We start from the raw sequence: 23,866 nt of genomic DNA, 5'->3' as shown, positions 1-23,866 counted from the left end.
TTCGCTCCAAAAATTGTGCAAATCCATTGGGCAACCTGTTGGGCTCCAGAATTGCGCAAAACAGTCAGACAAGCTTCCTACAGAAAACTGCGCAATTTGGCCAGGCACTGGGCCTCAGCCCAGAAATTGCGCAATTTTGGGAGACAGTGTTGATCCCAGAAATTGCGCAATCCCTTAGGGACAACCAACCCAGCTCAGCCCTAGTCTTGCAGGTTGTTGCATGTGCCTTCAGGTTGATCGGTTCCCTCTGGGACCCAACAAACCTGATTTGCATGCATGGGGTGCTTTCTTGGAATAGAAAAAAACAACATGAAAAAGGCATCCCTAGATTTTAGTGATTTATTTTTAGCAGCTGGAGGTTACATGCAAAGATCATTTTAGAAACTGCCCTCCAAGTGTAGCTTTTTCTTAGATTTGTGGCATGCGCGTCATGAGCCTCAAACTTATTTATTCGACACTATAGAGCTCATTCTGCACATTGATCTTGGAGCTGTGACATCCCACAACACATCTAAGAGTCTTCGACACATTCAACTCAACTATTTCTGGGTAAGTCGCTTTACATGTCTTTTGCAACATTTTTGTGGCTTTTTGTGTTTTGGCTTGTGTGAGTGATGTCTGCTTGATTTCTGTGAACACTTGTTGTTGTTTGCATGCATGTTAGCCCGTACAAGAACTGTTTTAGTTTTCGTTTGCATCTCACTGTTGTCGCATGCATGACACTGTTTTTGCACTGACGGTCGCTGATGTGGTGACTTGTTTCACACACATGCATGTTTTCCCATTTTTTGAATCTTGCATTCGCTATTTTCATGCATGATCATTCACTCTTGCGTACACTCAGCTACACCATGCATTCAAAGCTTCACATGTTTTCAGTCACCCGTCGGCGGGTCTGGCCAACATTGGCTTGGGCCTTGCCTTTCCCGGACAACATTGTGCATTTCTGAGAGGGAAAGCTCCGCCTTCCTCCCAGAATTTGCGCAAAATTGGCCAGACACTATACTCCATTCTTGCTCTGCGCAATTCTAAGAGGCAGTGCTTTGCTGGCCCAGAAAATTACACAATGCAGTCCCTAGGCTTGCATGCCTTGCTGACTGAAATTGTGCATTACGCAAAGCCCCCAGCAGGTCAGCCTGGATTGCGGATTGCACAATTCCAGTAGCTAACCAGCGTCCAAACAGTCCGAACTGTCTTTTGCGCAGTTCTGACAGTCAGTCTCTCGGCCTCCCGGTGAAAATTGCACAATCCTTGCCATCAGTTTCTCGGGTATGTTGCATGTCAGTCCTCAAGTTTTCTTTGGTTTTAAACTGACAGATTGCTTGCCATGAATGTTGCCATGTCTCCAGGTATAGCAGGTGTTCGCCCATCTCTCAACAGTTCAGGTTCAATGGCCTCCAAGAGAGCAGGGTCAAAGGACATCGATGAAAGCGCAACTGGAGATGCAGTTGAGCAAGTGTTTATGAGTTTGGTGATTTAGGAAGACACCAAGATGCTCATAAACAAAGACATCACGCTGAAATTGCACGACATCAATAATACATTCTCAGGCACATTTGGGGAATATTTTGAAGATTGCAGGGTCTATGTGAATATTCACAAGTCTAGCTTGTACTGGATTGCATGTAGGTATCCTGTGTTTCCATGCACGAACATGATACATTGGATCATCTCGTACACTGATCCTGAGACGATGGTGTTAAGAAGTGTCAACGGGACAAAGATTGCTACCTTCAGGGCATAGGACTATCAGTAGATGTACCACTTGCCGCAACCGGTGATCATAATGGAAACACCCTTCAACAGACCCAACAATAGTGCAAATTCCAGGGATATCTTGAAGAGTTGGGTGAAGGAGCCAGCCAAGTTCAGGATGACACCCAACCAGGTTTACAAGACGAAGATACTACGGAAGGCATATCAGTACTTGGTCATCTTTGCATGCCGCTTATACAGCCAAGAGATCACGGAGACCTTCCTGCAGAGTTGGGTGATTGCGTTGGACCAACTGGCCACTGAAGGTAAACCATGCAACTAGTCCGACATGTTGGCTCGCAGGCTGAAGGAACAAGTGACAGGAGCTCGACAACCGCCCAAAGGTCAGCAAAAAGAGATATACATGTCCGCATACATTCTGGATGCAATCTGTGCCCGTCAACAGTTCCCAGGCTTGGGTTGGGCATGGACATCAGCAGAAACCTCTGTACACACTTACTGCAGATTGTTTTCCAAATGCAGCTTCCACGGAGTCATCACACAGTTGTCAGACCATTTTGTCACCCTGGTATACAAGATGATATTTGAGCAAGATCCACCTTGCATGTTGCAGGCAGCAATGGAGACATTGATCGACATGGCAGATTGGTATGCCTCATCTGTTGGCACCTTCATACAGATGTATAGTGTGGAGAAGCCTTCGCATGTTTTACCGAAATTTGCCATGGACAAGCTCATCATGCAAGAAGTGTCGTACCACATCTCGACAAGACTGTCAGCTAGACTGCATCGGAAGAAGAAGCCACCCTGGCCTACTCTTCCGTTGCAGATCGAGTTGTATGAGATACAGAATCTCAAGCATGTTGATGTTGAGATAGACGAGTCCAAAAGATTTACTTTTGGTCCCAGAACCTTCATTCTGTATGACTCGCATTGCTTTGTAAAGGACCACTGTGCGAGAGTGCAATTCCCTTGGATCCACAGGGTGTGTCAATGGGCTGAGGAAGATCCATGGAGATATTTCCACAACTTCACCAGGCTCAATGAACCTGTTGACATAGTTGTGGAATGGTTAGCGAAGCAGCATCTAGGAGAGGACCATCATTAGTAGCAGCAGGGGGTAGCATACCTGTGTGTGACAAAGGCAAGAGAAAGATTGTTGACAATGTAGAGGTAGAACAAAGCTGCAAGTTCAAAGCAGACCCACTTGTGGAGAAAGCAGCTTTGGAGATAGAGGCGAAGAGGTGACAACGCGATAGGAGGAATGCGAAAAGGCAGAGAGATAAACAAAGGATGGAGGAAATAGTGAAGGAGTTGCAAGAGTTGCAGTAGCAACTCCAGGAAGAACAAGAGCTGCGCAATCAGGAGAAGGAAGTGCAGCAGAGATAGACACAACAAGACGCGCAATATGCACAAATTGATGAAACTGTGCCCATATAGGTTTTAGACTCATTCGAGTAGCTGGCACAAAGCAGGTAGGGTGAGCAGTCACAGGAGCAAGACTTCGCTCAAGAGATTGAACAAATACTTGAGCAGATGGATATGGAGATGGAGCAGCCAGAGTTAGAATAGGATATTAACCTCATGCCTTACAACCAAGAGGTCGACCCACTGGCTTCACCAGAGCTGGAGGCAGTGCAAGTCCTGAGCGATCAAGTGGATATTGAGATCCTTGGAGACAATCCGGAAGCAGAAATGCACAACATATCATTCGACAAGTCACAACATAGAGTTGTGCAATCGTGCAGAGTGACTACTCTGGATGTCCACAAATCTCCTGCACAGTTTGAAGAATGAGTGATCGTATCTGACATGCGCAAGCATCCAACAACATTGGCCGATGCTACCAAATCATATGCCGAAAATAACAACTCGAGTGTTCGCTTCTTGATAGCAGAGAACAAGCGAATGGCTAAGGAGTTACAAACGACCAAGTAGGGAGGAGAAAAGGTTACAACATCCGCCAAAGCAGAGTTGAAGAAAGCGATATTAGCTGAGGTATCGTCCCTTGAGACAGTCATGCGGATGTTGTATTTGAAATTCGGTACCGTGCATAAGGCAATTGTCCATCTCAACTGTTGGCAACAACGCTGTGCTAGGAGAGCACACATCTTGTCAAATTTGCATACTGTTGTCGACCACATGCAAACATGGACAATGAGATACAAGGGAGCCCCGTTACACTTACCTAAGTTGATGAAGCCCAAGGCGGTAGAGCTGAAGTTACGCAGCTAGAGTCAGATCCGAAACTATGAGGAACTCCCGCAGCTCATCATTGGTTTGCAGGCTTCACATGCACATGTTTTTAGAAGCATGGATGTTGTTGTGCGCGCACATGCGATCTCATCCATTGGGACACTCACCAAGGCAAAGACAAAGAATCAAGTCCGACTGGGGCTGGACACGTACTTTGACGAGTTGATGCGCATAGCCACCAGCACAGACTTGGCGATTGGTGCAGACACTATGCATTATTATGTCGTTGGTCGGTCGCACTCAAGACAATGATGCGCATGTTATCAGACGAGTTGGACAAAGGAGCCAAAACAATGTACTCGGATGCAATAGAGGCAAGAGTCCGTTTCCAGAAATATGTCACCACAACGTACATGGACATCATCACGGACTACCAAGCCTGGCATCAGTTCGCCACCATTGACCATGGTGAGGATGTCGAAGAGTTGATCTTTCCACAGTTGTTAGAGTCTTAGTGATGTCTTACATGGCTTGCTCAAGCCTATTTTGTCTCACATGGGTACATGGGCAGATTGTATGTAACATCTTGTAAAGTGAAAGTCCAAGTGTCGATAGTTGAATGGTACAGTGATAGAGTAGTTGAAGAGTCGTGAGGGGAGGTGAACAGTCACAAAGGGAATGTCAAGGGTCACCCCACCTCATAACTCATTGTAGAGGCTTTTGGGCAGCCAAGCTTCTGATAGGAGTATCTTAGAGAAAGCTTGGAGTGTATTGTAATGAGCCTTGACGTTTCCACAGTGCAGAGCTAGTACATCTCTTTGGAGGAACAGGCGACAGTGACTGTAGCGTTCCGTTATTGAGACTAGTGGTTGGTCATGATTGTACTGTATGATTGGAACTCTCGCTTCTTAATATAACAAAGCCAACACGTTTCATGCAAATGTTGTTATTGTATTTCAATTATCTTGGTTACTGTAAAGATATATGTAGTTGTTTGCTCATGCATGTATGTGTAGACTCTTTCTGTACATGTATGCATGAATCTTACTGAGATGTGCAGTTGGTTTAACCATCACTTCGGATTGTTGGATCACTTGCTTTCTAGGTTGTGATGCATCTTTGCTTGTGTGTTCCCTTCCAAGCAGTGTGTCCCCACAGGTTTCCAAGGGGCGCACTCACTGCACTTTCCTTGTGTTAAAACCATTCATGCACCTTCCTTGGCTTGCTGTGCATGTCACACCCTTGCTACCAACAAGGACATCCTACTTACCTCTGCACGCAACCGCGATCAAGCCGATACCGTACAACCCACTGTTGGGACTCCTACACCAAACGATCTGAGGTCTAGTTGGGACTTCTTACCGAGGAGATTCCCTAACATGTTGGTGGGTCCAACATCGTCAAAAAGGTGTTAAAAGACAGGCTCTCAACTGCTCCAGTATTAAAGGGCTTAATTGTTCCCTTCCTTTTCATATTTGCACTGATGCATCAGATACAACACTTGGAGCTGTGTTAGGACAGAGGGAGATTCACATTCCTTATACTATTTATTTTGTTAGCAAAAATATCTCACATGCATAACTGAATTGTTAGTAGTAGTCCATGCTATTAATAAATTCAAGCATTATATTACTTGTTATGAAACTTTTGTTCATATTGATCATTCAACTATTAGATTTCTTATGAAAAAGCTTATTACAAATGGTAGAATCACTCGACAATTACTTCTGCTTCATGAATTTAATATTACTGTGATTGACTGGCCTAGATGAGACAATTTAGTTGTAGACGTTTTGTCCATAATGAACATTTCACAGGACACTGGCCTAGTTATAGATGATTTTCCTGATGAGAATCTATTCACCATTTCTACTTATACTCCCTGGTTTGCTGATGTGGCCAATTACTTGGTGTTAGGCAAGTTGCCACAAAACTTATCTGCCAGGGAAAAACATAAGATTGTTCAATTGAGTGCTAATTATTCATGGATAGAAGGAGACCTATACCGCACTGGACTAGATCTAATCATGAGGAGATGTGTGCGGGAGGACGAGATGTATGATGTCTTGAAATCTTGTCACAATGAACCATGTGGTGGGCATTTTGCAAACAAAAGGACAACTTACAAAGTGCTGCATGCGGGCTATTATTGGCCCACTCTTTTTAAAGATGCCAAGAAGTTTGTTTCCAACTGTGATGCTTGCCAGAGAATAGGAAAACCTGTTTAAAGTGATGAGATGCCTCTTCAAACCTAGGTATCAATTGAACCCTTTGAAAAATGGGCATTAGATTTTGTAGGGTCTATTTCTCCTATGTCCAGAAAGAAGAGGTATATCCTAGTCTGTACTGATTATGTGACAAAGTGGTTGGAAGCTAAAGCTTTATATTTTTCCACTAAGAAGTCTATGTAGATTTCCTCTTTGAAGATATGTTTACTCGTTTTGGAGTACCTAGAGAGATTGCCACTGACCAGGGGACACAATTTACTTCTAAACTAGTAAAATCCATCACTGAACGGTACCAAATTAAGCACCAGAAGTCTACACCCTACCATCCTTAGCCGAATGGACAAGTAGAATCTACCAATAAAGTCTTGGAGTCTATTCTTACTAAAACAATTCCGCTGCTCCATGGAGATTGGGCTGGCAGGTTGCCAGAAGCATTATGGGCTTACCGAATAACATGGAGAAATGTGACGAGGTACACTCTCTATGAGTTGGTATATGGGAAGTAGGTACTGTTGCCCATTGAGTTTCAGGTAGAAGCATTTCGAATTGCTGCTTAACTAGGGATGGATTTAGATGAATCTCAAAAACAGAGAGTGCTTCAACTGAATGAACTTGACTAAATCAGGCAGGATGCTCTCCAAAAGACTATGTTGGTGCAGGATCAAAGGGCTCGGTGGCATGACAAGTATATTAAAAAGAAAGTTTTTCAACCAGGAGACTGGCACTGTTGTATGACAATAAGTTTAAACACTTCAAAGGGAAGTTTTCAACTAGATGGCTGGGACCCTATGAAGTGGAGGAAGTTTTTGATAATGGCTTAGTCAAAATTAAGACCATTGATGATGATTAGACTCCACTTATGGTGAATGGACATAGGTTGAAGGTCTACCACTGCCCACTTTCCAAACAAGAATTTTTGCAAAATGTACTGCAGAACCCAGGAATGGAGCTGATTGATAAAGGGGATCCAGCTCCTGTTGGTTCTTCAAATTAATTTTTTATTATTTTAATATATGTATATATGTACATAATATAAATAACAGTGGGCTGATTTTTGTTTTCCTCCACAACTCACATAGAATAAAGAGGAAATTTGTCAAGTGTAGGTTTATTCCTTTATCTGGACTTGATGGATTACTTACGGAAAAGGACACTTTGGAGTCTACTTTGAATATCTTTAGACTTTCTAAAATTGAATGTTCTTAGCACCAACTGACCCAGACTCGTTGATATTAATGGGACAGTGGTAGTTAGGGATCTACCAAGTACAAATTTGTTCTTTTCTGGGCCTGGTAGAATACTTATAGAAAGGAAGCCCCCTAGAGTCTACTTTGATTTCTTCAGACTCTCTAAAATTGAACACTCCAAGCATAAGCTAACTCAGGCTCGTTAAAATTTATGGGATGGCAGTAGATAGGGATCTGTTAAGTATAGAGTTATTCTTTTCTGTGCTTAGAATAATAATGACAGGAAAAAAGCCCCCCTCAAGTCTTCTCTCGTGCATTTTAGACTCTAAAAAATTGAAATGCCACCAGGCAACAACCTTTCTAGGCCTGGTCAAAGTCCATGGAATGGTGGTGCTCGTATTGATTTGAAGCAACAACAGTCAGATTTCAATTTGCATCTTCCTCCTAAAAGCTGGTTTTCTAGACTAGTTCCAAGCTAACATGGAGTGACTCTTAGTTGTTATTTTAACACAGTCTCAGTGGTTCGATATTTTCTTTATTGTTGTTGGGTAATTTCAGAGATTTTGTACTTAATTCAGTACTTACCATAGTTTACAAGTCGAAGTACTGAATAAATTCGGTATCTAAGATTGTTGCAAGGATAATGTCAAACCAAAAAGTGTATCAGTGTGTTTAGGCTCCAGTTCAACAACATTAAATTTGGTGGCAACGTTAAAATTTATATGTGTTAGTTTGTTCACCTCATAATTTCATGATCAAAATAACAACTTATCTACATCAGATCCAACAATGGCAAAAGCATTTTTGTTAATGTTAAAAGTGTCCTATCACTCATTATTTTCGAACCTCTAGCCATCATTACACAGTCAAACAAAGGTATAGACAAGCTTTCATTTCTTTGGGTTAATGCAGAGAATGTGAGTAATAGAGTCAGATTGGTGGTCTTGCCCTCCATTCATTTGAATTATGTGTTATCATGATTTCATATGCTATTCCCTCATGACATTAAAATTCGCTATTGTGAGTGATCTAGAATGTCTTAGCCGATAATGCATTATACTTATTAGCCTTCTATTATGATATATATGCCTTGGTACTTTCACCATCATTGTAAATCGACTTAGTTCTTGTCATAATCTGAAAACATGGCTGCCCTTCCTAATTAATCCCACACTTTATTTGAAACCCTATAATGAAGGATTGTTTATCTCTAATTACACAACCTTGTCAAGTTTCGTAGCACCCTATGGATTAGCCTGTGATTTCCCAATTTTCCCCTTGGCTTTAACATTGTTTTCATCGCCAACATGGGGGCCAACACACATGAGCCCACTTTCGCTCAATTGCGTGCTAGCCCTGAGTATGTAGCTTGTAAAACCAGGTTCGAGGAGAAGGGGTGGATCGATTTTCTTAAGAAATTTCAAGGGTACAATGACAAAGTCACCATGGCATTTGCACAAATTTTTGATGGGAAGACAACGAAGGTTGGAAATTTGAAGATAAAAGTCACAGAGTAACTAATAAGTAAGGTGACAATGTTGCCTCTAGCTAGTGACAAGTATTTCAAAGGCGGCCAACTCGATTCGGAAGAATGCTCATATTCCTCGAACCACCATACAAATCGATCAATTGGTCTAAGGGTGTCCTTAGGAGCTACGTTGAAGAAGAACGGTGGCTACTCATCACCTCACTACAAAGGCTCATAACCTGTGAAGGAAGGTATGCTGCCGTATTCCTCTACCACATCAGATTCCTTCATTTTATAGATGGGCGCGAGGGTAGTTTCCCTTTCTTCCTTCATCAAAGTTTGCATAAGGTTGCTAGAAGCATCCAATCGACTTCCAAGGAAGCTGAGACCAATGTATGCTTTATAGTCTCATTAAAATGCTTATTGTCCATGAGTTGGGCGGATGGAAAGAAACGTGGGCCAATTTCCTAACTAAAAATTTTGCTGGGGAGGAAAACCAAGTAAAAGGCAGGCAATGAATAATCAGTTCGTGCTCCAAGAAATCAGGCAAAGAAATTGAAGTTCCTCTCAATTGACCTTCTAAGCAGGATAAAGCCTCTGTGAAAACAACAACAAGATCATTGGAAGTTGAGGGAAGTACGACGAACCCTCTGGACAAACAAGAATTGAAAAACCCTAACCCTCCTGTGAAGAAAGAATCCCTAGCATCAAAGGGGAAGAAACAAAAGGAAATCCATAAACAAAATGTAGAACCTGTAGAAAAGGATAAAGTGTCTGACTAACCCCAGCAAAGTGATCAGAATAAACCACAGGTGGAGATTGTAGGTCCTATCGCCTTGGCAGCTGAGGCACGACCAAATGAAAAAGTTGAAACTGTTCTTAAGAAGTTGCGAAGGAGGTTATTCCAGGAGAAAAAGGAAGCGATGCCAATATCGACCCCACCTCCACCTCCGCAATGAAAAGTGCTTTCGAACACATTAGAGATTTCGACCACACAACAAGGTCGACAATACACTCGAAGCATGACTTGTCATCGATGCCCTTCTCAAGAGATAGAGATAAAGAGTACCTCTCGAACACCTGTGGGAACAAAGAAGCTAGACAAAACCTTACCTGAGGAGGAGGTACCTGTTGACAACTTTGATGCTCTTCAAAGTGACTTCCCACATAATGATTTATCTGAACAAGGGCCAACAACAGGAAAAGTGTCTAGCCAGGCCCACGAAAAATTAACCCATAAGGGAAAGAGTTCACAGAAACACAGCCTACCTCCTGAGGATGTCTCTACTCTTGTTGAAAGGGACTTACAATATCAAGTTGGTAAATTGCAAAAGAAGAATCTGAAGCTCAAAGAGAAGTATCATAACTATAAAACCCTGTATCGTCATGTTAGAAAAGAGAATGAAATGTACAGGACTTAGAACTTGGCTCCAATGTCAAAGAATGATAGACTGGCCTTGAAGAATAAACAACTCCTTAGCTGGAAGGTGAGACAGTTGAAGCCTACTAAGGGATACAATGCCTATGAACAGGTCCGAAGGTTTCGACGACAAAAAACAAGGAAAAATTGCGGCCTAGAGATTTTGGTTAGCGTGGTGGGAATTTGAAAAAGGAGGACGGTCCCAATTTTGATGTCTGGCTGGTTTTGGAAGAGGACAACTGCATGAGGACATGCATCCTCTTTGGCATGGGGGGTTGTTGGGCCCTACTTTTGTCACTTTTTGGATACATTATCCTGCTACCTTTCACAATATCTTCCTCCATTCTAACCCTTTTTGACACTTCAAAAGCCATCCTATCCTTGTCAGGTTGTTCCAGTTCATGAATGGAGGTAAATGTCACAATTAGGCCTGTTTTCATGTGTTTGGTTAGTCCAGATAGATGTTAAGCGAATTCATATTCTTTTGACTAAATTTGATTGAAATATTGCTAGGATTCTTAAAGATGAGGATGGAGACTTGATGGCATTGACAAGTCACTGGTGGTTCAACATCTAAGTTCGTGATGCTCTAGGGAGCTATTCGGTACCTGGTTTTGTACTTCATTCAGTACCATGTTCCAAAATTTGACAACAATCCATTTGGTAATTCCAAGGCGGCTTCTCATGTTCTTTGACAATAGTGACAACACCTTCCTCCTAAAGATAGTACCACGATCAAATTCCTATAGATATGAAAGACTGTATAATGATCTTCGAGGATCTGGCTTACCTTAATTATGTTCAGATCATACTTGTATTATCTTTCTTGTTTATTCAATTAAATCTATCTTTAGGTCATGATCTCTTTAAGAAGATCAACCAACAGTGTTAGAAAGTTAGCGAGCAGAAGCAAGGAAGAACCGTGACTGTGGACATTGTATAACTTTGTTTTTAATTCAGTTTGGAACTGTTGTACTTATGCATTACTGAAGACCATTAATATAGCAATATCAACCTCTATTCTTGTAAATTTATGTGCTTTTAATCTGTAAGTTTACTATAGCAATTTAACTAGTCTAAGGTCGTGGCAAGGGCCCACCATTGACCTCTGCCAAGTTCTTTAATTAATTTTAGTCAGGATAGAAAGATATGTGTATAGATTAGCATAGAGTATCTGCGCCTTGAATATTCATTTCTTTGTTGTTTTTAAACAAGTATTTTGTATTTAGAAGTGTGATTACATAGCATTCAAATCTCTTATAGATCTACATGTTCCATTTCTTAAACCTCTAGTTAATGATTGATTGTTTAGAGGATTGATTGTTATTTGAGACTGCTTGAGTTTATGGAATTGTTTCTCATAGAAGATTGCTCGAGTTTACAAGATTACCCTTTATCAAACATCGTTTGTGTTGGGATAGATATGTTCTTCTCTGATGTAGATTTCTGAAGATCGAGCTTTTATAACAACACTTCAGACTGAATTGAAGCCTTGGATTTGAAGTGAAATACTCTACTACTTGGGAATCAAAACTTCTAGCAGGGTACTCTGAAGCCAAAGCTTGATACCTGAAAGCCTTTGTAGGATTTTGTTTCGACTGTAAATCATTTGTTTTTTCAGATTACTTTCTAATCGATATATGTGATCATAGAGTTGTGTGAATAGATCTTTTGAACTTCAAATTGGCTAGTGTTTTCTTAGCTCTGTTAGAATTAATATTTGTTTTGTAGTTACAAGATATATAAGGATTTCATTTGTCCTTGGGGTTAGTTTCTCTTGTGTGAGGATATTGAGTAGAATAGATTAATTGAGATCAAATTTGAAGTTGGGTTATGATATTAATAGATTTGTTTCCAGCAGGGCATTTAAAGATGAATTGGTTTGTGTAGTTGTTCTAGAATAAATTGGTTCTGGAATTACGTTATTAAGAAATACATAATAGGATTCTTTACGTCAGTAGACTGTAGTAAAGTAATGGAATAATTTTGAATTAGGAGTAAAAACAGAGATTGGAGTGAACATTCGGTACTTAATTCAGTACTATGCTGAGCTTAGGACAGTGAACTTGGATCTGAACTGTGATATTTTGCAACTCTAAGATTACGAATTCCGGATATTGAGTAGAATAGATTAATTGAGATCAAATTTGAAGTTGGGTTATGATATTAATAGATTTGTTTCCAGCAGGGCATTTAAAGATGAATTGGTTTGTGTAGTTGTTCTAGAATAAATTGGTTCTGGAATTACGTTATTAAGAAATACATAATAGGATTCTTTACGTCAGTAGACTGTAGTAAAGTAATGGGATAATTTTGAATTAGGAGTAAAAACAAAGATTGGAGTGAACATTCGGTACTTAATTCAGTACTATGCTGAGCTTAGGACAGTGAACTTGGATCTGAACTGTGATATTTTGCAACTCTAAGATTACGAATTCCGGATTGACATTTTTATAAAATTATAGGGAATTTAAATGAACATATAAAACCCCTAACAACTCTCTAGGGGTGTATTAGCTTCACTTTGGGAAGTCCCGAGGTACTTGAGACTTCGGATTAGGGGCACATTTGAAAAGTCCGAAACCTGGAATTTTATTGCAGCAACTGGAAATAATTCTCTTAACTGTTAAGTTAATTTTTAACAATTTATTGTTTGCTAAAGCAGACACTGAATCAATCACATTGCAACCTACACAAATAAACTGCGAAATAAATACTAGCACACACACATAAAATGACAGTTATTTTTGGACCAATGTTCCCGGAAAAACTCAACTTGGGAAAACCGATGCAACAACTGAGGATTTTATTATTATGCAACAGCGAAATAATCTGAGTACAATTGGATGCCGAAATTGGCAATCCTACAAAGAAATACTGGCAAAAGTCTGGAGAGGAATTTTCCACACCCCACAGGCAATCTCCCGACACCACTTCTATTTAGAATTTTAGCCTTTTGAGGCACTGTGTCAGCCTTTGCACTGCTCTGCGCAGTGGGCTGGATGACTTGTCTTCTGCTGGATTCTGATGAAGTCGTTTTGCCTTTTGTTAACTAGAAAGATGCTTCTCCAATACTCTGGGACTCCTTCCCGGCCTCTAGAATTGAAAACGTCAATCTTCATCAACATATTGACTTTACCTCTAGAGGCTACTGCGCTTCTCTGCGTCAGCCTCACTGTGGCTCCTATGCCTGTCTGCAAATGCACTCATCAGATCTAGAATCCTTCCTCCGACTTCACTGCCCCTGCTCCTCTCTCACTGCTTCGATCTCAATAGCTCTCTCTGGCAACTGACTACTGCTACTTTGGAAATCAATCTGCCTATGAAATCAAACTCTCCAAGCGATTTTTCAACCCCCATCGAATTCTTCTTTTAATCCTCTATTGAGACTTCAATAGCCAAGATTAGAACTGAATCACTGGTTAGGATTAACTGGAAGTCGATCCATGCGAGTTTCTAGAACATTCACACCTTAATTTAATTAGTCATATTCCCTAAGTTTAGACTTAGGAAATATTTAAAAAGTAACTAATAATCTAATTAAGTCATTACTAGGCGGAATTTCTAGAAACGATTTATGGGGTTTGGAGATCTCATGTATTCTAGCTAGAACATATCCATTGCTACAACAACTAACAACACAATGCATGGGTAGTGTGTATCAATGTTAGTGGACAGTGGGGCTACCCACAATTTTATTGATACCTAGATGGTGGACCGAAGAAGCATACACACAAAGACCTTTGAGGGGTTTTCGGTGTTGGTACTAAGAGACCGGATGATGTAATGCATGAAGTATGTTCCCAGCCTAACCCTGACTATGGGGAACTTCTCTGTCACTGACCATTTCTTCGTAGTTGATGTGTCGAACACGAACATGGTGATGGGTGTCCAGTGGTTGTACTCTTTGGGTTGGGTCACCACTCGCTGACAAAATTTGGAGATGGAGTTCACTTGCCCAGACAGGAAGTTGGTAGTGTTGAGGGGTATGCACTCCTACCCACCTCAGACGGTGTCTACTCACCAGATGGAGGCAAACTTGCAACATGGAGATATAGCTTGGGCGGTGGAGCTCAAGATTTCAGAGACAGGGACCCCAACAAGGTTGGTTCATCCAGACATCCTCACACTGCTAGAGAAGTATCAGGCGATTTTTGGGGAGGTTTCTCTAAGAAGGCCACCAGATCGAGGGTTTGAGCACGCCATTGAGTTGGAGGAGGGGGTCAATGTAGTTATCACCACCCCGTATAGGCACCCCAAGGCCTACTGGGATGAGATTGAGAGGGCCATCCAGGAGTTGTTCGCGTTAGGGCATATCACGCCTAGTGCTAGACCTTTTGCTTCATCAGTGGTGTTGGTGAAGAAAAGGGATGAGTCTCTTTGTATGTGCATCGACTACCAGGCCCTGAACAAGAAGACACTAAAGAATCGATAACCCATACCCCAGATAGAGGAGTTGATGGATGAGCTTAAAGGAGCCAAGTACTTCTCTAAGATAGACTTGCGTTCGGGGTACCATCATATCAAAGTGTGTGAGCAAGATATTTTGAAGACGACATTCAGATGCCATTATGGGCACTTTGAGTTCCTGGCGATGCCCTTTGGAGTGACCAACACTCTTCCCACACTTCAGTCATGCATTAACCTCGTATTTCACAAGCACCTACAAATATTTGCCCTAGTGTTGTTCAATGATATACTCATTCACCTGCAACAGTTGGAGCAGGTCTTGAGCATCTTGGAGGAGCAACGGTTCTATGCCAAGATGTCCAAGTGCGAGTTAGGGTTGAATGAGATGCTATACTTGGGGCATGTGATATGCGAGGATTAGAGTCCACCAGGAGAAGATCCACTCCATCATTGATTAGCCCACACCCAGGAACATTATGGAGTTGAGGGTTTCCTAGGCATATGAATGTACTACAGGAGATTTGTGAGGGGATTCTCCTAGTTGGTTGCGCCCCTTACAGACCTCACAAAGAAGGGGGCTTTTAGTTGGTTAGACACGACGCAAGAGTCCTTTGAGCACCTCAAGGTGGTCATGAGCACTTGCCCAGTTTTGGCATTGCCAAATTTCTCTCAGCCCTTTGTGTTGGAGTGTGACGCATCAAGGGAGGGCATTGGAGCAGTGTTGACACAGGGTGGCCATCCTATTGCTTTCGACAGTCGGAAGCTACAACCACATGAGAGATTATACTCCATATATGACAAGGAGATGTTGGCCATCATGCATGCGTTGGCCAAGTTCAGATAGTATTTGGTGGGTAACAGATTCAAGGTAGAGATTGATCACAACCGTCTTCCATTCTTCCTGGAGCAGAAGCAGCTAAAGGAGAGACAACAGAAATGGGTCAGCAAGATCCAGGCATATGACTTTGACATAGAGTATGTCAAGGGTAGATAGAACGTGGTAGCAGATGCATTGTCTAGGAGGCCTTCGACCCTCTCACTCATGAGCATCACCCCTGATTAGAGAGCGCAACTGCTAGTGGAGTACTCCAAGGATAAGCGTGCATGCGAGATCCTTGATGGTGTGGCAGATGATGATCGGTATAGGGTGATGCATGATGTGATTTAATACAAGGATAAAATTTATTTAGTGCTCAGTTCCCAGCCAAAGGAAAGGATCTTGCATGTGGCCCATGATTCACCCTTGGCGGGTCATCATGTGTTCCTCAAGGCGTATAAGGCCATTAGAGAGCGCTTCATATGGAAGGGCCTCAAGTAGGATGTGTTAAGGCATGTCCGGGAGTGTGATACCTATCAAAGGAACAAGGTGGAGCAGACGCATCTGGCAGGACTATTACAACTCTCCCTATTCCTGAGAGGAAATGCGAGAGCATCTCGATGGACTTCATCATGGGGTTACCAACAGTTTAGGGACGAGACTGTATCTATGTTGTGGTAGACCAGTTGACCAAGTACGCGCATTTCTTCGCTATCTTGACTCAGTATTCACTGTCACAGGTAGTCGAGTTGTTCTTCAGGTAAGTGTTTAGCCTCCATGATCTCATTAAGACCATTGTGAATGACCAAGACAACAGGTTTATGTGGGGTTTTTAGCAAGAGTTGTTTAGGCTTGTGGGGACACAGCTCACTCCTAACATGAGGTATCACCCACAGACGGATGGTCAGACAAAGATAATGAACAAGTGGCTGGGGGTCTACCTGCTTAATTATGTGTCTGGGAAACAAAAGGCTTGGTTGAAGTGACTACATCTGGGCGAGTATTGCTACAACACCACCTACCATATATCTATAGGTATGTCCCCTTTCATGCCTTGTACGGTTATGATGCACTGATGTTTGCTAATGTGGCTTTTGGTGACAATAGGGCCCCCGGGGGCTAAGGATTGGATACAGGAGAGTCAAGATATGACAATAGGGCCCCCGGGGGCTAAGGATTGGATACAGGAGAGTCAAGATATCCTTAGGGCTCTCAAGGATAACCTGCAAATGATGTAGAACCAACAAAATCTCTATGCAGACAAGGGAAGTGTCGAGAGGCATTTTGAGGTTGGGGATCTAGTCTTCTTGAGACTCCAACCATACAAGCAATCCACCAACAAGCAAAAGGGCGCAGAAAAACTCAAGCCAGGTTTCTATCGGCCTTACAAAGTAGCTAGGAGAGTTAAAGAAGTAGCGTATGAGTTGAAGCTTCCCCCAGGAAGCAATGTCCACAATGTATTCCATGTTTCTTGTCTGAAAAGGGCTTTGGGGCAACAAGTTACTGCAACCACTATGTTTCCTCCTTTGGATGATGAGGGGCACTTGATACTGACACCAGTGGCTATTTTGGAGACCAGGGAGAGGAAATTGAGAAGCATGGTCATCAAAGAGTACTTTATAAGATGGAAGGATTTGTCAGTTGAGGACGCTACTTGGGAGGGTGAGCAAATCTTATAGCACCTTGCATTACAGTGGCTTGAGAACAAGCAACACTTGGGACAAGAGGACTATAATTTCCTTTCTTAATAAAATTTGCAGATGGAGTTCCACAATTTTGCAATTTTGGGATTAATACAATTTTGGTGACAAACTTAGGAGAGATGGGTTAAATTAAAGTTTGGTGGGTTGTGGGGGCCACCCCTCTAGGAAATATGCACCCCTTGGAGGAAAAATTTGAATTTGTGGAGAGGGGCAAAGGAGGGAGGTCGAATTAGTGGAATGAGGGACCCACAAGAGAAAAGTGAGGCAACAATTATAAATAGAAGATGGGGTGCAACATTTGGGGCCTTTTGACAATTTTATTTTTGAAATCAGTGGTTTGCTTGAGCTGATCAACCTTGCTAGCACAATGCTGCTTAGCACAAGAGATTTGCTTTGGTGGACCTAGAGTGCCACCCAAGGGGAGTTTTCTGAGTACCTCAGCAAGATTTTGGAGTAGGGATTAGTGTTTTGTACTCAGTTCTGTGAGTTCCAAGATGCAGAAGGAAATTCATACCACCTGGGGGAGCCATCTGGAGGGAAAGATAAATTCCTGGAATTTCATGGCTGGTTTGGAGGGAAAATTGCGGAAGTTTTCTGGTGGTTTGCAAGCTGGAGAGGAGAAAATATTGGTGAGGGAATTTTGGTCTCCTAGGGCCTGCGCCGACATAATTTCTAGGCAATTTCGTAGAGCTTAGAGCAAGCAGGGTTTTGCTAGAGAAGGGGCCGGAATGGAAGAGGAGACTTGGGAGAAGAATTTCCAGGATTTTAGTAGATTTCCTTGGTGCCATTTGGAAGGGATTGACCACTGATTTCTAGGAGTGCATGTGGCCAGTCTCACAGGGAAATTCATACCATTTTGTGGGTTTGTGGGTAGCTGTGAGTTGGGCCAATCCCTTTTTCAGTTTGGTGGAGTATTTTTGGGAGAGGGTACAATTGCATTTTCAATCAATTTCGGGCAATACAGAGGGAGATTTGCACCATTTTCAGATAGCAGAAACTGCCAATTTTTGGGTCAGTGCAAAAGCCATTTGGGTTTGAAGTTTCTAGCTCTTGGGGGCATCTTTCTGACCTGGGTTTGCTTCAGCTTGCTTATGCAAGCCCAAGTGCACTTATTCCTTCCTATATGTACTCCATGCAATTCAAAATTTAATAAAATGGATCAGTTGTTCTAAAATTTGTGTGGTGTGTTTGTAACTTGTGTTGTTTACAATTTCTCTATTATTATCTACTGCATGTCTTTGTTATATTATGAATAATTCCATTAGGAATATCACAATTCTCTCAGAGTGATTGTGTTAAAGAGGGAGAAATTGTACTAACATCTAGAACTGTGCTTGATGAGCAGAAGAGCTCTTAGTTTAGAGGGAGAAGGCAATTCAACAAGTTTGAAGGATGCCATGATGAAGGAAATTGTTCCGAAGAGAAGTCAATGGTGATTTCAAAGTGGATCTACAAGATGAAGAATGCGATAGATGTTGGCATTATGATACATATGTTGTACTTGATGGCAACCCACTCATCTCAGATGATAAATTATAGTGCAGAAAAGTTCACGTACTTATATGCAGAGAAAAGTTTATTTCATGTAGAGAAAAGTTCACGCACTTTTATGCAGAGAAAAGTTTATTTCATGTAGAGGAAAGTTCACGCACTTTAATGCAGAGAAAAGTTTATTTCATGTAGAGAAAAGTTCACGCACTTTTATGCAGAGAAAAGTTTATTTCATGTAGAGAAAAAGTTCACGCACTTTCATGCAAGGAAAAGCGCGTATATGTTGGAGAACTTACCTTTGGTCCATGGTAGTTAGTCCTTGGTATTTGAAACTATGGTTTTGGACCATGGTACCTCGTCAGAAGTGTTGACCTCATGCACTTTCATGCAAGGAAAAGCGTGTATATGTTGGAGAACTTACCTTTGGTCCATGGTAGTTAGTCCTTGGTATTTCATGCAAGTAAAGCGCGTATATGTTGGAGAACTTACCTTTGGTCCATGGTAGTTAGTCCTTGGTATTTGAACCTATGGTTTTGGACCATGGTACCTCGTCAGAAGTGTTGATCTCACGCACTTTCATGCAAGGAAAAGCGTGTATATGTTGGAGAACTTACCTTTGGTCCATGGTAGTTAGTCCTTGGTATTTGAACCTATGGTTTTGGACCATGGTACCTCGTCAGAAGTGTTGATCCCAAGTATTGGTTCATGGTATTAGTTCGACAGTTTTTGATCCTATGGTTTTGGCCCGTGGTATTGCATCCAAAAGTGTTGATCTCACGCACTTTCATGGTTGGTTCATGGTATTAATTCGACAGTTTTTGATACTATGGTTTTGGCCCGTGGTATTGCATCCAAAAGTGTTGATCTCACGCACTTTCATGGTTGGTTCATGGTATTAGTCCAACAGTTTTTTGATCCTATGGTTTTGGACCGTGGTATTGAGAAAGGACTAAGGCTATAAAAGAGGAAGGAGATCATTTGACAAAGCATCATCTGAATTATTGAATATCTGATAAAGTGCTAGATCTGGAATACTGTGATTGGGTTATGGTGCAGATCTGGATCTGAGCTAAAGAGGGATCTCACCGGTTGATGGAGAACAAGATCTAAGGATAGATCGGGATCAAATGCGCGTATACATGCAGGTTTGGTTCATTGTAGTAGCGTATACAATTTGAGCTATGATATTTGAAGTCACAGGTGGTTTTGGTTGTTGATGGGTTCTGATGACAATTTAAAGGTGTCAGTATTCTGCATATCCTGTTTGGTTGATTGGGTTTAGCTTCAGTATTGATGGATGAGAACTAATATTGGATCAGGATCATAATGACTCATATTTATGTGATCTGATGGACTAGATCTGGGTGCTAACACATATATTATCCTTGTATATGTATTGATCTGGTGTTTGGGTGATTCAGAAGATTGATTGATTATGTGCTTCAATGATATTAATGGGTCTAGTATGAAAATTGGATGAAACGTGGCCTTTCAGATTATGTGTTGTGCTTCAGGAGTATCCAGTCTGAAAATGTATGAAACGTGGTACCTGGAGGAAAAGAGAAGGTTGTAGCCTTCGGTAGGTCCGCACCTACGTACTAGTACATCAGCTAGTACAAGAGCCAAGGGGGTGGTAGCTCCCTTCTAGTAGCAGCTGGAAAACAAGTAAAAGTTGGAGCATCTCAGCAGGTGGCAGCCTGCGCAAAGGGGGTTGTAGCTCCCTTCCAGGAGAGTTTGGAGAACGAGAGAAGGTTGTAGCCTTCTGCAGGTAGAAGCCTGTGTACTGGTATAAGTCTGCACCAGTACAAAACTATTGTAAAAGGTATTTCTTATTAAAGAAGATTGAGACGACTTGCAGCAGGTGGTTTTCACCCACATTGGGTTTCCACCTTACGTCATGGTGTTCATGTGTGCTTCTTGTGTGTGATGATCTGTTCTATTTTACTGCTCTGGTTTACTGCTCATATGGTTAATAATGTTCTGATGCACTCATTAGAGATCAACTAACTGAATCATATGTTTAATGGATATATACTTGTTGCATCACATATGAATCTTAATATGGAAAGAGAAAAAGTTATATTGATCTAATAATACTGATTCACCCCCCCTCTCAGTATTATTTCCAACAATAGATGGAGTAAAAAGCAAGATTCATGAGGATTTTACCAAAAAGAGGGAGAGGTCTATGAGGAGACATTTTCTCTAGTTGTCGGTACATTTCTATTAGAATGATTATTTTTGTTGCTTCTACTATGGGTTGGAAATTACATCAGGTGGATGTGGAGACTACTTTCGTCAATGGAGTAACTAAGGAAAAAGAAGAAGTGTACATAAAGCTACCTCAAGGCTTTGAGGTACATGAGAGGGATTCTCATGTCTGCAAACTAAAGAAAGCTTTGTACGGACCTCAGACATAGTATTAATGGATATTTGAGGAGTCTTGGTTGATCTTGTTATCATATGACTTGTTTTTGTCGGGTGCAAAAGGGTTCACGTGATAGGGAGCAACGAAAATTGACATTGCAGGATGCGTTTCTGAGGGAGCACCTAATCAAGGTGATTGAAGATCAGCCATGGTAATGAATCGAGTGAAGGAAGCTAGTCAAGTTATGATTGAGCCAAGGCACATGACTCTAGCATGTATTGAGATATCTGCGTGGCATAGTTAGTTATGGATTGAGACATGTCTCAAATTGATGAAGTACAACTGTGGGAATATACAGATCAGGAAGAGAGTGCAGATGACAGGAAGAGCACATCAAGATGTTTCAGGATGAGCAAGAAGTAGATATCCATTGCACTCAACATTGTCGAGGCCGAGTATATTGCAGCTAGTTTAGTGATTTGTGAAGCAATGTGGCTTCGGAAGCTATTTGCAGGATTGTTTGAACAGGTGTAGGAGACGATCGTGATGATAGCTCGAAGCACATGATACCACTACATCTGGGATATGGTACATAAGGGAGCAATGAGGCTCCAATGCATTTTTCTACAGACGAGAAGGATGCTAACATTCTCACAAAGCCTGTCCCAGGGTAAAGTTTGTATACTTCAGGGACAAGCTTAGATTAGTTGAGAATGCTTCCCTCAGCCAAAGGGAGTGTTGATGTTGTAGCATCAAGGGGTAGACATTCTCCCCAGGTTAGGATATTGACAGGTCAAGGATATTGACTAGGGACCATGTATTGTGGGCCGTGGCCAAGGAGAATGGCCCAAAGAGCATCAAGGCCCGAAACGCTCCCCCAAATTGCCAAGAGGTACTTGGCTAGTGGGTAGAGTGAGTGCCTTTAGCATCGAGCAGGTGTATTACCATTCAATTGGCATGCATGAATGGTAATAGTCCAAGGCTTCACTATAGGTCACAGGGGTTGACCAGGGTCCAGTTGACGACTTGGATAATTGGTGAATGAGGACTAGCCTTGACCGCATAAGGCCAAAAGGATAGTGGGAACCCAAGCCTTTGGCCAGTGGGTGACTAGATCCATTTGCAAAGGGTATATGTCTAGTGGGTGACTAGATTCCTTTGCATGATGTTGATGCAAGATGCTTTCCACATGGTTTTGTAATAGAACATGAGGTGGATGGATTCATCAACATAGCAAGCTCTTTCAACCTTTTCTTGGGATGGAGAAATTTTTCAACAATGAGATACATCTGAAGAAGTCAAAGTGAATACCTCCCTAGCTAAGAGGGAGTGTTGAATTTTGGTAGCTGCTGTTGGTATTCCTAAATTGCATTAACCCACAAAATAAAAGAAATAAAAGAAATTTAAAATTGAATTCAAGTTGGCTTCAAAAGAAAGAAAATCAATTTTCTGAAATTCAATTTTTGCCTTCAAATATATAAGTCGTCCAGCCTAACTATTCGGGCTATTTGGGCTCATCAAACTCTATATATTGCCAATTGACTTCACCTCTTGGAGCCAATTCAGATCACACACCGCATCTTCTCTTCTATTCATCCATGTGAAGGAGAGAGAAAGTAAAGGAGGCCGGAGTTTTACCTACGTTGACCATTTCTTCTTCTGATCCGTTTGACTGAATTCTGGCCAGAGCAGACTGAAATTTCTGGGCAGCAACACGAGGCCAAAATTTGGCCCGTTCCTGGGCAGTTTGACTGCAGGTTGACTGGGGCTTATTTTGGACAGTTTTTATTTGATTGGAAAGATCAGGTTGTATCTCTTGTTGAATTGGATTTTTTTTTAAGAAAAGGTTGCTAGGTTTTTCCCGAGTTGTGGTTTTCCCAGGGTACAATTTGTGTCTCTTGTGTTTGTCTGTCTTTTCATGATCCTACTGTCATTATTGTTTTAAAGTTGAGATTTTATATGTATAATTGCTTAATGATAAATGTAACAAAAGAAGTATCAAATAAGAAATCGTTGCAAGTAATTATCAGACTAGAAGATCCTAAAAATCAACATGAGATGGGTTATTAATGGCTAGAGATTTTGCTACTTATCTTCTATGCGACTGTCATAGATATAGCCTTACAACCTAATGCATGTTCACAGAAATAGTTTACATTGAGAACACAGCTTTACTGCAATTTAGCAATTGATTTGAGTAATTTATAGAAATTCTTTGTGTACTGAAGATTGTTTAGGATGATTGATTGTGATAATATTCATAAAGGTTTCTTATAATTACATTTGTGGGTCAGCATATACCTGGGGAGGAATTGACTATTTTATTTTATTTACATCTCTAGAAAATATTTTTCTGATATTTTGAAGTAACTTGCATTGATACTAAAATTAAGAAATATATCAAGAGTCATCAACTTACTTTTATGCTATTCTATCTGGGATTGGCTATTTTATGGGTTGTTTTCTGCATTGTTTTCCATTTTAATGGTGATTTGAGTCAACCTTAGTCTGCTGTTTGATTTCTTCAAACTTGTAAGAAATTTGATTGCATAGTTTGTGTTGGTATATGGTTCTGGGGTTTTCTATGAAATATTTATGTTGTATGTAGGCTTTTTAAATTTTGTTGTTTTCATGTTGTCTTTTATCAGTGTGGTATATATGATCTGTGTCATTTGTTGAGGGACTGTTTTCAGGGATGACCTATGTCATTTGTTGAGTGACTGTTTTCATGGATGACCTATGTCATCTCTAAATTTAAATAGTGGTATTGGAGCTTCATTTGCAGTAATAATGTTGTCATTTATTAGATTTGCAATGTTACCTCTAGTGGTGCTGGTGACTGTATGTCATAACATAGTATTT

The 23,866-nt window shown here is 41.3% G+C and overlaps 1 protein-coding gene across 6 annotated transcripts in view; it reads left to right on the top strand.

Moving 5' to 3' along the window:
- Nucleotides 1–23,866, top strand: part of LOC149138257 (uncharacterized) — a 190,880-nt gene that overhangs the window by 107,164 nt on the left and 59,850 nt on the right. The gene's annotated exons all lie outside the window — the stretch shown is intronic.

The sequence above is a fragment of the Pinus tabuliformis genome, chromosome X (genome assembly GCF_031772625.1).
Source record: "Pinus tabuliformis cultivar Carrire ecotype Pingquan chromosome X, CPIR1, whole genome shotgun sequence".
Classification (NCBI taxonomy): Eukaryota; Viridiplantae; Streptophyta; class Pinopsida; order Pinales; family Pinaceae; genus Pinus; species Pinus tabuliformis.
Note: the sequence above shows the minus strand (reverse complement) of the source record. Positions and strands in the feature narration are given on the sequence as shown.